Below are 14,326 nucleotides of genomic sequence, written 5' to 3'. Positions count from 1 at the left end.
TCCCTCATAGCATATGTATAAAATACATTTTTTAACATGTGTTCACTTTTATATTGTATGAAAGTCATGATTAACCTTTTCTGAAAATTATCTCTTAAACTAGTTTTATGTGTTTGTAATATTTCACAATTTTAAAAATTAAGCGACAGAGCTTTGAGAAGATCCAAGATCTGGAACCAGGAAAGGAAGGGACTAGAGTTATTCTGATAGACGGCTCCCAGTAGCTCCCAGTATTATGGCAGATAATACTGGGAAGAAGGAGAAGCATAGTCAGGGAGGGTTCTTCTAGGGTGGGGATCATGGAACAACTTTGGAGCCATGATTTTTCATGTTTATTTTGAATTTCTTTCCTCTCCTATGTTCTGTTTTACTCTCTGTCTCCATTTCCACCAAACCTTTAGCAAAATAGTTTACTCAAAAACGCCCTTGTAGTCGTTCTTTTAGAAATAAACCAGGGGCAAGACAAGTTAAAGAACACTACAAACACAACACAAACACACCTGATGGTTCATTGCTTATTTCACACTGTGAGTTTCCAAATTCTGCTATTTGTAACAATTACCTCTCCTTTTTGTGGAGGAGATTAATGGAAAGATAAGGGATTTTAAGCCAAAATTTAAAAACAATGTACTTATTTTCAGTAAATTATTTTATAACATTTATAGTCTAAAATTTAGGGGGATTATTATGAGATGTATTGATTTTTTCTGACAAGTGTCATGGTTCGTGTTAATAAAGGTGTTATTTTCTACCTAGCAGCCCTCGCTCTCACATGAGGAATAGAATAAGTGACACTTTGTTGGATCTTGACATTTGTGAATGACAGAGTATACAGGACAATTAAGAAGATGATTTTATTCAGGCTATTGCAAAAGACAGCATGCTCATTAATGAGGAACATCTCATAGAAAAGAAAGAGAGCCTGGGATTTTATAAAGGCAGGTAAAAATAAGAGAGTCATCAACAAGTCTTATGAGAGTCATAAGGAAGGATAGAGAGAAATTTTGTGAGTCATCGAGGAAGGGTGGAAGTGGATTTTATCTCAGAATATGGCAGATCATGCAGGTCCTTTATGAGGACGGAGGCCCATTCCCAAACAAGTGTGGGGTATTTTTCAACTGTCACTGCTTTTCAGGAGCAGAGAGCTCAAATAAATTTCAACATTGTCAGTCCCCTCTTTTGGTCATGAAGAACGAATACCATTGTAACTCAGAGGTAATCATAAACCTCCTAAATGCGACAAAGCAGCGTCTAAGAAAGTTGCTCAAGGATTCTTTCTGGTGTTTCTCTTGACAAACCAGTTGAAGTATCACTTGAAACTATGTTCTAGAGTTCTGTAGATCAGGCAGAACTTTGTCTAAAATGAAAAAAAAAAAAAAGAGAAATGTATAAATGGTTGCATTAAAGAGCCAGAAATCAAACCCTGAGGTTAACTGGTCTGGCAGATTTCAAGAGCTAGGTGGACGAAAATATTTCGGTTACACAGCACCACTCATTGAGTATCCTGAAACTCTCAAATAGATGTCTATGCTCTTAGTGACATTATCACCTGTCATGGTTACCTCTCACACAAGCATTTTCCTGCATTTCCTTAGTGGTTCAGACTCATCTCATTCCAGGAAAATTTCAGCCCATGCATAGACTGTTGTGGTGATGAGTCTGTCAAAGTTTATAGCAAGTTATTGGGCTTCAGCTGACAGAGCTTCTTCAGATTTTGGGGGAAAGGGTCAGCTGCAAGGCAACCTAGATCCTGTGAAGGATCCAGGTAGACAGGTTTTAGTTCTCAGTGAGTCCAAGTCATGTGGGAAAGAAAAAATTTGGAAATGTTAGCTTGAAGAATTGTAATCAGATATTGAAAGAAACATGAAGAACCAAAAATTTGGTAAGGTTTGACAATTTGAAGAAGATAACAAAATCCAGTCCAGTTTGCAGACAGATACCAAAACTAGATTTTCCATAGTGTGAAATGTCACAGTCTCCTCCATGCAAAACACTTTGAGTATCCATTAGTCACCTGCAATTTACAAAGAGGTACAAAATAGCTCAAAGACAATAAATAGGACTAGAATCATGATTCAAACTGATATGCTATAGATAATGCATAGTTTTCCGGAGAAACACAAAATTTATCTTATAATCTTCACCCTACTGTTCAAAAATAATCTCAAAGAACAATTATTCTCGATCACAAAAGTGTTCTCATTAGATTTGCTATAATTATTTACATAGATGCAGCAACAATCATAATTTACCATATAGACCACCTTAAGTGTTTGTTGTTGTTGTTGTTGTTCCGTTTCTTTGTTTTTTTTTTCCTCCCAGTAGTCTGCCTAAAGACTCTCAGATTAGGCTTTTTAAAGAAAGCTTTATGAGGCAAAGAAGCCAAGCCAAGAACTCACTATGAGATTTCATTTGCAGTAACTTGGATGAATCTCATCCAAGTAGACTTAGATGAATCTCTGTCTCCTTGAGTTCCCCAAAATATCCTAAGTTTCCAGGGCCTGCCAGGAAGTGACCCTCTTTACTCACCTATAAGGCTGAGAACCCTGTGAGAGAAGTACCAGACAAGTTTTCCCAATAAGGTTTTGTAAGTATGGACTCTATAAAGTCAACCTTAGTTCATCAAAAGTCTTCAGTCATGTTTGATTATATGAGTTTTATTCTCGAATATGACACGCTAAAGGATATAATTTCTGTTGGAATAAAGTTCTTCAAAATAGATATTCAACTTGTTTAAATGCAAACTTTTGTTTAATAATCTTAAACATTTAGTAAAAGCAATGCCAGTTTATTCCATCAGTAAACTTGTATAATTTTAGGAAAATAATTTCCTAGTAGAATAAAAGTTTATAGGTATTTATACTTAACACTGATAAATCAGAGAAGATAAAACAAGTGTTAAGCTAGTAGAATGTGCTAAAATTTACCTAGATTATGTAAATTTGAATTCTTAACACATTTTTCAAGTTGGTTTCTGTAAAAATACGTTTTAAATTAAGCATATATAAAGTTTTGGTGGATAAATCTCCTATTTTCTGGAAATTTTAGGAATTTTCTATTTATATAAGTCAGTTTATAAAATCTCTATAGGCCATTCAGAATAGAGCTCCTTTAAGAGATTTTTATATTTATTTATTAACATTAATACCATCTAGAGGTAGAAACCTATTTCACACTTACACAATGACAGGTAAATTGTATAAACTACAGACATAAGCATATAAACAGACCAGAGGGAAAACTTATAGCTTCAACTCTAAAATTTCAGCCCTGGGTCAAGCAAAACACAAAAATACAAACCACTGGTATCCATCCCAGTGGACATAAAATTCTTCATTGATTTGGACCCAAAATAGACAAATAGACAAACAGGAAAGATAAAAAACGGATTTTCTTTCATCTTTTGCCAAGAGAGACAAGATCTCTATGAACCATTAATCCTCTTACAGAAATCATCAAATGATCAAACCATGAAACCAAAAGAATTTAGCACCAGAAATCAAGCCAGTACTCAAAAAGAATAAAAACCAAATCCCTACTATGGACAAGAGTTTCAGGCATAGGAATAGGAGTCAAACGTATTGCTAAGTTTCAGATCACCCGTCAGGAACAGAGTATAAAGGCTCTGAGAGGCCTTTTTACTTGAATGAAGTATATGGGGATCTGAAGGCAAAGTCTAATCTCATCCAACTCATGGTACTACACTGTGAAAGACAAAGTGAACCAGACAATAAAGGAAGTTATTTTATTTAGGCTATTGCATTAGGGGGCACATTTGTTAACGACACACATGTCCAATAAAAAAGGAAACCTTGGGTTTGTGGAAATAAATAACAGAGTTTTCAGTGAGTCATGGGTCTCATGAGGAAGGATAGTGATCTGTCTTATCTGAGTCACTGAGTAAGGGGTGGGGTGGATCTTTTATCAGATATTCAAGAGCAGGATGGTTCTTTGAAATTAGCAATTTCTCGGAAAGTGTTGGGGGATTTTACAATTACTGCTTTTGGGGAGCACAGTATTAAGTTCAACCTTATCACATTAAATCTCTGTAACCTATTAAAATGAAGTCATATAGATACAGATTACTTTTGACTTGTAATTTCACTTGTCATTGTCACTGTAGGTTACTCTGTCTTACTGTGGGACAGAGTACCTGTCAGACTGAGAAGGTACCATCTAGTGTTAAACCATAAATCCCTTAATACCATGATATGCATGTGGTATAAGTTTAAATACCATTAGCTTACACATGTGTTAAACTCTTTTCTTTCCATTTCATTATTCACAGATTCTGATCTACTTTGACCATATCCAGATTATAATTCATCACGTGGATGGTTGACTTTTTTTGTTGTTGTTGCTAGAAACAATATGTAGATATAACGCTAGAAAACCGTTATTTTGTTTTTATGGCAACGAAAAAGCAAGGTTATTGTTTCATAGTAGGGAGTCATTCAATAAAATCTTAAGACAGAAGTTGGCATGTCAGAAATCCATATATGGTTTCTCTTTCTCCCACCACCCTGAGGGCAGTACTAATGTCATACTAAACAACTAGCAAATATCTTGTTTAGCCTAATTACTTTATAATTTATCTGCTCCCCAAGAAGAAGAGCATTTTTGCCCATTCCATGGATCTTATAGAATCACCTAATATAAAATGCTTCCCTACCCTAAGAGCCCAAAGCTCAGTTTTGTTTTTTTTTTTTAATTTGCGACTTTTACTTGTTCCAAATTATAGGGCACCATTTGGCCTAGGGAAAAAAATTACTGGAGGACCCACATGTTTTATACATACATAATTAAGATTAATTGAATTAATTTATTTCAAAATGATTGATTTGATAATTTTTCTTTATATGGGAGAATAAAAGAGACTGATAAAAGGTAAGAAAGTAGAGGGTCTAGGAAATTTAAAATGTAAATTGTCAGTCCTTGAAGAAATAGGATATATAAAACTGAAACACTTAAATTGTATTTCAACTGTCCAACTATTAGTAGTTCAATAGTTCCTTAGAAAAATCAGGCTTGGCCTGGCAGAGACACAACAAAAAAAGAATTTTAGACCAATATCCCTCATGAACATCGATGCAAAAATCCTCGATAAACTGGCAAACCGAATCCAGCAGCACATCAAAAAGTTTATCCACCACGATCAAGTGGACTTCCTCCCTGGGATGCAAGAGTGGTTCAACATACGCAAATCAATAAACATAATTCAACATATAAACAGAACCAAAGACAAAAATCACATGATTATTTCAATAGATACAGAAAAGGCCTTTGACAAAATTCAGCAGCCCTTCATGCTAAAAACTCTGAATAAACTAGGTATCGATGGGACGTATCTCAAAATAATAAGAGCTATTTATGACAAACCCACAGCCAATATCATACTGAATGGGCAAAAACTGGAAACATTCCCTTTGAAAACGGGCACAAGACAGGGATGCCCTCTCTCACTACTCCTATTCAATATAGTGTTGGAAGTTCTGGCCAGGGCAATCAGGCAGGAGAAAGAAATAAAGGGTATTCATTTAGGAAAAGAAGAAGTCAAATTGTCCCTGTTTGCAGATGACATGACTGTATATTTAGAAAACCCCATCGTCTCAGTCCAAAATCTCCTTAAGCTGATAAGCAACTTCAGCAAAATCTCGGCATACAAAATCAATGTGCAAAAGTCACAAGCATTGTTATATACCAATAACAGACAAGCAGAGAGCCAAATCATGAGTGAACTCCCATTCACAATTGCTTCAAAGAGAATAAAATACCTAGGAATCCAACTTACAAGGGATGTGAAGGACCTCTTCAAGGAGAACTACAAACCACTTGTCAATGAAATAAAAGAGGACACAAACAAAGGGAAGAACATTCCATGCTCATGGATAGGAAGAATCAATGTTGTAAATATGGCCATACTGCCCAAGGTAATTTATAGATTCAATGCCATCCCCATCAAGCTACCAATGACTTTCTTCACAGAATTGGGAAAAACTACTTTAAAGTTCATATGGCACCAAAAAAGAGCCCACATTGCCAAGACAATCCTAAGCCAAAAGAACAAAGCTGGAGGCATCTTGCCACCTGATTTCAAACTATACTACAAGGCTACAGTAACCAAAACAGCATGGTACTGGTACCAAAACAGAGATATAGACCAATGGAACAGAATAGAGCCCTCAGAGACAATACCACACATCTCCAACCATCTGATCTTTGACAAACCTGAGAGAAACAAGAAATGGGGAAAGGATTCCCTATTTAATAAATGGTGCTGGGAAAACTGGCTAGCCATATGTAGAAAGCTGAAACTGGATCCCTTCCTTACACCTTATACAAAAATTAATTCAAGATAGATTAGACCTAAAACCATAAACACTCCAGAAGAAAACCTAGGCAATACCTTTCAGGACCTAGGCATGCGCAAGGACTTCATGAATAAAACACCAAAAGCAATGGCAACAAAAGCCAAAATTGACAAATGGGATCTAATTAGACTAAAGAACTTCTGCACTGCAAAAGAAGCTACCATCAGAGTGAACAGGCAACCTACAGAATGGGAGAAAATTTTTACAATCTACCCATCTGACAAAGGGCTAATATCCAGAATCTACAAAGAACTTAAACAAATTTACAAGAAAAAAATCAAACAAGCCCATCAAAAAGTGGGTGAAGGATATGAACAGACATTTCTCAAAAGAAGACATTTATGCAGCCAACAGACACATGAAAAAATGCTCATCAGTGCTTGTTTGGCCGGGCGCGGTGGCTCAAGCCTGTAATCCCAGCACTTTGGGAGGCCGAGACGGGCGGATCACGAGGTCAGGAGATCGAGACCATCCTGGCTAACACGGTGAAACCCCGTCTCTACTAAAAATACAAAATCTAGCCGGGCGAGGTGGCAGGCGCCTGTAGTCCCAGCTACTCGGGAGGCTGAGGCAGGAGAATGGTGTAAACCCGGGAGGCGGAGCTTGCAGTGAGCTGAGATCCGGCCACTGCACTCCAGTCCGGGCGACAGAGCGAGACTCTGCCTCAAAAAAAAAAAAAAAAAAAAAAAAAAAAAAAAAAAAAAAAAAAAAAAAGCTCATCATCACTCGCCATCAGAGAAATGCAAATCAAAACTACAATGAAATACCATCTCACACCAGTTAGAATGGCAATCATTAAAAAGTCAGGAAACAATAGGTGCTGGAGAGGATTGGAGAAACAGGTACACTTTTACGCTGTTGGTGGGACTGTAAACTAGTTCAACCATTGTGGAAGACAGTGTGGCGTTTCCTCAAGGATCTAGAACTAGAAATACCATTGACCCAGCCATCCATTACTGGGTATATACCAAAGGATTATAAATCATGCTGCTATAAAGACACATGCACATGTATGTTTATTGAGGCACTATTCACAATAGTGAAGACTTGGAACCAACCCAAATGTCCATCAATGATAGACTGGACTAAGAAAATGTAGCACATATACACCATGGAATACTGTGCAACCAGAAAAAGGATGAGTTCATGTCCTTTGTAGGAACATGGATGAAGCTGGAAACTATCATTCTGAGCAAACTATCACAAGGACAGAAAACCAAACAGCTCATGTTCTCACTCATAGGTGAGAATTGAACAATGAGAACACTTGGTCACAGGGTGGGGAACATCACACACCAGGGCATTTTGTGGGGTGGAGGGAGAGGGGAGGGATAACATTAGGAGATATACCTAATGTAAACAACGAGTTAATGGGTGCAGCACACCAACATGGCACATGTATACATATGTAACAAACCTGCATGTTGTGCACATGTACCCTAGAACTTAAAGTATAATAAAAAAGGATATTAAGAGAAACCACCATCTCTGTTTATATTATATTTGTTATGTAGAATAAGCATATCCCATTGAATATTGGGAACAATTAATATACTTTCTCAAAAAAATCAGGCTTGGTTACAGCTACAAGTTATCTAATGGATTCTACATGAAATAATTACATTTGTAATTCATTTGATTGCCCAAAATTCCATTTAATAATTATTTGTTCGTTTATTAGGTTTGCCAAGATGTGCTCTGGATAGGGAAATTAGGAATTTATAATGTTTTGTTATCTCTAATATAAATATGTATTATATGTTTTAGATGATTATAGAGATTAATAGTAAGCTCCATAGTTTTTTGTAGTGGTTGTTAAAACCTTTCAATGGCCAGGCGCAGTGGCTCACACTTTTAATCCCAGTACTTTGGGAGGCCAAGGTGGGTGGATCACCTGAGGTCAGGAGTTTGAGACCGGCCTGACTAACATGGTAAAATCCTGTTTCTACTGAAAATACAAAAAATTAGCCCGGTGTGGTGGCATGCGCCTGTAATCCCAGCTACTTGGGAAGCTGAGGCATGAGAATCACTTGAACCCGGGAGGCGGAGGTCGCAGTGAGCCGAGATCACACCATTACACTCCAGCTTGGGCAACAAGAATGAAACTCTGTCTCAAAAAGAAAAAAACAAAAAAAAAACCCTTTCAACATTTTTAACAATTAATGAAATGTAAGATTCATGTGAATTTTCTTTCAATTTTTAAAATACAATTAAATTACAATTTAAAATACGATTAAAAATTGTACATTTAAAATACAATTAAAATAAAATTTTTTTTCCCATTTTTAACAGCTTTATTAAGATACAATTTATATAACATAATTTATCCATTTAAAGTGTAAAATTCAATAGTCTGCTGTATTTGAATATTAATTTTTGTAATGGTGGTAAAATCATAAGATCTGCCATTTTAACCAACTTTAAGTGTACAATTCAGTGGTATTAATTACACTTACACACTTGTGCAACCATCACCACTATTTCCAAAACTTTGATCACCCCATACAAAAACTCTGTAACCACTAAACAATAACTTTAAATCCCCCTTCCCCTGCTCTCTAGCCCTTGGTAACCTCTAATCTTCTTTCTGTGTCTATGAATTTGCCTATTCTAGATATTTGATGTATGTGAATTATACAATATTGTTCTTCTGTGTCTGGCTTACTTCACTTGGCATAAAGTTTTAAGGTTCATTCATGTTTTAGCATGTATCAGAACTTCATTTCCTTTTGAAACTGAATATTCATTGTATGTGTATACCACATTTTGTATACTCATTATCTGTTAATGGACACTTGGATTGTTTCCACCTCTTGGCTATTTTGAATAATGCTGCAATGAACATTGGCATACAAGTATCTGTTACAGTTCCTACTTTCAATTCCTTTGGTTGTATACCCAGGAGTAAAATTGCTGGATCATATGGTAATTCTGTGTTTAGCTTTTTGAAGAACTGCCAGACTTTTCCACAGCAGCTTCACCATTTTATATTCCTACCATCAATGTACAAGGTTTCTAATTCCTCACATGCTTGACAACACTTGGTATTTTGGGTTGTTGTTGTTGTTGTTTTTAATGCTAGCCATGCTAGTAGGTATAAAGTGATATCTCATTGTAGTTTTCATTTGCATTTCCTAATGATGTTGAGAATCTTTTCATGTGCTGTGGCCACTTCTGTATCTTCTTAGGAGAAATGTCTAGTCAAATACTTTGCCCATTTTAAAAACTGGATTATTTGTGTTTCTATTACTGAGTTGTAAGAGTTCTTTATACATTTTGAGTACAAGTTCCTTATTGGATACATGATTTTCTTTTTTTTTTTTTTTTCTGTTTTTTTTTTTTAATTTATTTTTTATTATACTTTAAGTTCTAGGGTACATGTGCATGACGTTTATATCAATTTTGAAAAATTTTAATTTATTTATATAAAATAAAATTTTTTTAAATTTTAAAGTGCAGTACTTATTTTGTAACCATATTAAAACTTGCTGTTTTGGAAGAGAATATGCAATAAGCTGACACTTTATCTTTGTGCTTCTATGAGAACTCTTTCCCTAAAAATGTTCTCAAGAGATTCTAGGTAGCCTAATGTGTGGTTTCAAGTCATAAGAGACATCTTGGGGTAAGACACAAAATTCCCAGAACTTTTCTTTTTCATTACTTGTGTTTATGCCTTTACATTAATATGTCCTCGACTTTGAAATTTCTGAGTGAATGGTGAGTTTTACCTCTCCTAACCAGCGTAATGAGTTAATTTAAAATTTTCTCACCTCTTTGGCACAGTGGCCAAGATCCATAAATTTTGTGGTGATGGGATTTAATCCAATTAAAAGGTAGCTTCTTTCCTGCTGTGAGGTAAGCTGCACCTCTCTTTTGTTCCAGTTTTCTGGTATTCTTCCCAAAGGGTGCCAGCCCTAGATAAATTAACAACTTTGTAAAGCCTTCTTTCACTGAAGTGACTTTAAGATAACATGCTGAGTCTTTCTAAATTCAGCAGACTAAGAATATCAATCTCTTTTTTATCATATTGAAATATTGGAATTGTGTGTGTGTGTGTGTGTGTGTATTTTCCTTGTCTTTGGCTATCATAGGTCTACATGAAGATTATAAAAATGGGCCATGGAACACCTTTCCTAATAGGCAATTAAAACGATTAAATAATATTGTGTGCCAATTCTTGTTTGTGATGATGAAAGAGAATCTTGCCAGCACGTAACAGGGCAATATTTTATCTACACTAATTGGTTAAATTGTAGCTTTGATAATAAAACTCTGTATCTAGCATGCAATAATTCAAGAATATTAACAGTGCTCCATTCATTTCATCTGAATGGAAGATACAACTCTACAAAGTGTGAGATTTCAACATTTCCTAAGTCTCTGCTCTGTAGAACTCAATTCTATTCCATAAAGTGGTAGTCCTTAAACAAAAACAAAAGTTTCTTAAATCTTGTGAAAAGTGAGAGTACATTATAAAATTATCTCCTCCTCATAATGTTAAAGTTATGCTTTTTGTTTGGTAATGTCAAAAGATAATGTTCAGAAAAAGGTAAAATCACGACTCTCATACAGATATAAAAATAAACATGTGGTAAAGATGTTCTCACTCATATGAGGAAATCAGACACTTATAACTAGCTCAAAAGAAAAGTCAAAAGCACAAATTTTTATGGAGTGGAGGAACTGAGTTGCAAGTAGAAGCAAAACTGGCTTTTTTAGGAGTAGGAGTGTAAGGGTGTGTGTGTGTGTGTGTGTGTGTGTGTGTAGAGGATGTTAATTAAATCTCTATTAGAGTACAGAATTTATTTGTGTATCAGTTATCTACAGTTTACAAGGTTGTACAATAGCTCAAAGTAAGGACAAAGGTTAGAATCAGATAATCCAGAAATATGTTCTGTAGACAATGCATAGTTTTCTATTGACACATTACAGTTTTTCTACAGTAACTTCCTGATTCTGTTTGTTTTTGATAATTTTCATACTGGACTTATATATCATTCCCCACTTACTGGAGTTAGAATGAAATGCCAAAATGATATATTCAATAGTGGACTCTAATCCTCTATGTTATTTATTAAACTATTATAAAAAGGAGAAATACTTTCAAAAGTTGTGAAAATTCCTTAGCAAGTCTAACACAAAGATTACTCTTATGAATACAATATTGAGCAAAGACATGATGTAAAATATTGCATTCAAAGTGATTTCATTTATATAGTTTCCAAAACAGGTAAAAATATTTTGTTTATAAATGTATGCATATAAAATAAAATTATAAAGAAAATTAAGGACATTAGTATTATAAAATCCATAGCAGAAGTTCTTATTTGACCAAATGATTCTGCTGACAAATTTAAAAATTGTTTAAATACTGTATCAAACTAGAGTGGCATATGAACAGCACAAGTCCTACCACTCCCCATTCTCACAGCCAGTCACAGTGGTTTCCCTTCGTGATTTTATACTATTTGAGATCTTGTGCATATGTGATGCTTCAGTGCTTATATATAGGGATAGAACAAAATTTTTTCACCCAGTCAAGGAATGTTCTAATGGCTTCCTCTCTTCTCACATATTATGGGCTGCCATTATAATAGAAATCATTGTAGAAGAGGAAAGAAATCATTTTCCCTCTGTTTTCCTAGATTCCCTCCCTGGGGCCCTACAAATCAGACTGACAAAAGGCAGATTAACAAAAGAAATATAAACAGACACTTTTTTTTTTTTTTTGAAATGAAGTCTCTTGGCCCCAGCCTGGAGTGCGATGGCGCGATTTCGGCTCACTGCAACCTCCGCCTCCCAGGTTCAAGCAATTCTCCTGCCTCAACCTCCCGAGTAGCTGGGATTACAGGTGCCTGCCACCATGGCCAGCTAATTTTTGTATTTTTAGTAAAGATGGGGTTTCACCATGTTGACCAAGCTGGTCTTGAATTCCTGACTTCAGGTGATCCGCCCACCTTGGCCTCCCAAAGTGCTGGAATTACAGGTGTGAGCCACCACAGCCTGAACAGACACTTATTAATGCTTACATCATCCATACACAAAGGAGCACTCAGTGATGAGTAAGTCAAAGAAGTTGTTAAAACTTGGGGTTATGTAAAATCTTAACAAAAGAACAATAATGTGGAGAAGTGAAAGACAAAGTAAAAGGATTTAGGCTTCTGTATTAGTCCATCCTCACATTGCTATGAAAACTACCTGAAACTGGGTAATTCATGAAGAGGTTTAATTGACTCATAGTTTTGCAGGCTGTACAGGAAGCATGGCTGGGGAGGCCTCAGGAAACTTACAATCATGGCAGAAAGTGAGGGGAAGCAGGTACAACTTCACATGGTGGAGCAGGAGACAGAGAGCAAAAGAGGAGATGCTACACATTTTAAACAACCAGATCTCATGAGAACTCACACACCATTGCAAGAACAGCAAGGGGGAAGTCTGCCCCCACAATCTAATCACCTCCCACCAGACCCTTCTTCCAACATTGAGGGTTACAATTCCACATGTGATTTGGGTGGGGACATAGAGCCAAACCATATCAGCTTCCAAGAGCATCAAACTAGGAATTTTAGGGTTATGGGGGAAATTAGCGGAGTAAGGTTTGTTTGTGCAAGTCCATCTTGGTGTCAACTTTCCATCTTTCTCATGTTCAAAGAACTTCCCCGTGAGAGGGTATTTATGGCAGTCCTCATTCTCAAGTTTCTGCTTTTAGTCAGGTAAAAGAATCCCCTCGAAGGCTTCTTTCTGCATTTGGTGAATCTGAAACACCTTTGCTCAAAATCACCCTTATGCTAAAATGGCATATTTTGGAGTGGCATACTCTGGAACCCTTCATCATATAGACCCAAGATTGACCCTGAGGCATTCTGTTGTAGAGTTTCCCTCCCTTAAGAAGGAATAGAGGCATAGATTGAGGTATTTAGATAAGGACCCTAGCATATACATTAAACGAAGGCTACCTGCATATTAACTTTAAAATTTATTGAATTCTAGAGAAAATTGAACCCAGTATTTTGACAACAACTTGAATTATTTAGAATTTCTCAACAGGGATGCTAGTGGCATTTTGGGCAGGACAATTCTTTAATATTAATTGTCTGTGCCCTAAATACTGCATGATATTTAGCACTGTTGGTAGTTGGGCACTAAATTTCAGTAGCATCCAAGTTTTTGTGACATCCGAAAACCTCCCACCCATTTCCAATTACAGTCGGGGGATATACCATCTGTATTAGTTTATTTTCATGCTGCTATGATGAAATACCCAAGACATGATGAAATACCTGATGCTGGGTAATTTTTAAGGGAGAGGTTTAATTGACTTACAGTTCTGCATTGCTGGGGAGGCCTCAGGAAACTTACAGTCACCGTGGAAGAGGAAGCAAACACGTCCTTCTTCACATGGTGGCAGAAAGGAGTGCTGAGCAAAGGGGGAAAAGCCCCTAAAACACCATCAGATCTCAGTGAGAACTCACTCACTATCACGAGAACAGTGTGAAAGAACCACCCCCATGATTCAATTACCTCCCACTGGGTCCCTCCCATGACACGTGGGGATTATGGGAACTACAATTCAAGGTGAGATTTGGTGGGGACACAGTCAAACAATATCACCATCCCTGGTTTAAAATACTACCACCTTCAGAGAATCATTATTCACAATACTCAAGAGGTGAAAGCAACTCAACTGTTCATTGACAGATAAATGGATAAACAAACTGTGGTATACATATACAATGGAATATTATTCAAGCTTAAAAATGAAAAAAATTTGATATATGCTGCAACATGGATGAACCTTGTGGCCATTATATGACATGAAATAAGCCAGTCACAGAAAGATAAATACTGTGTGATTCCACTTATATGAGTAGCCAAACTCATAAAAACAGAAAGTAAAATGGTCATTTTCAGCGGGGAAGGGAGAGGGGAAAAGGAGAAATGTTGTTTAATGGGTA

The sequence above is a fragment of the Trachypithecus francoisi genome, unplaced genomic scaffold (genome assembly GCF_009764315.1).
Source record: "Trachypithecus francoisi isolate TF-2019V2 unplaced genomic scaffold, Tfra_2.0 Lachesis_group6, whole genome shotgun sequence".
In the NCBI taxonomy this organism is placed as follows: domain Eukaryota; kingdom Metazoa; phylum Chordata; class Mammalia; order Primates; family Cercopithecidae; genus Trachypithecus; species Trachypithecus francoisi.
The sequence above is the reverse complement of the archived record's forward strand: the minus strand, read 5'-3'. Positions refer to the sequence as shown.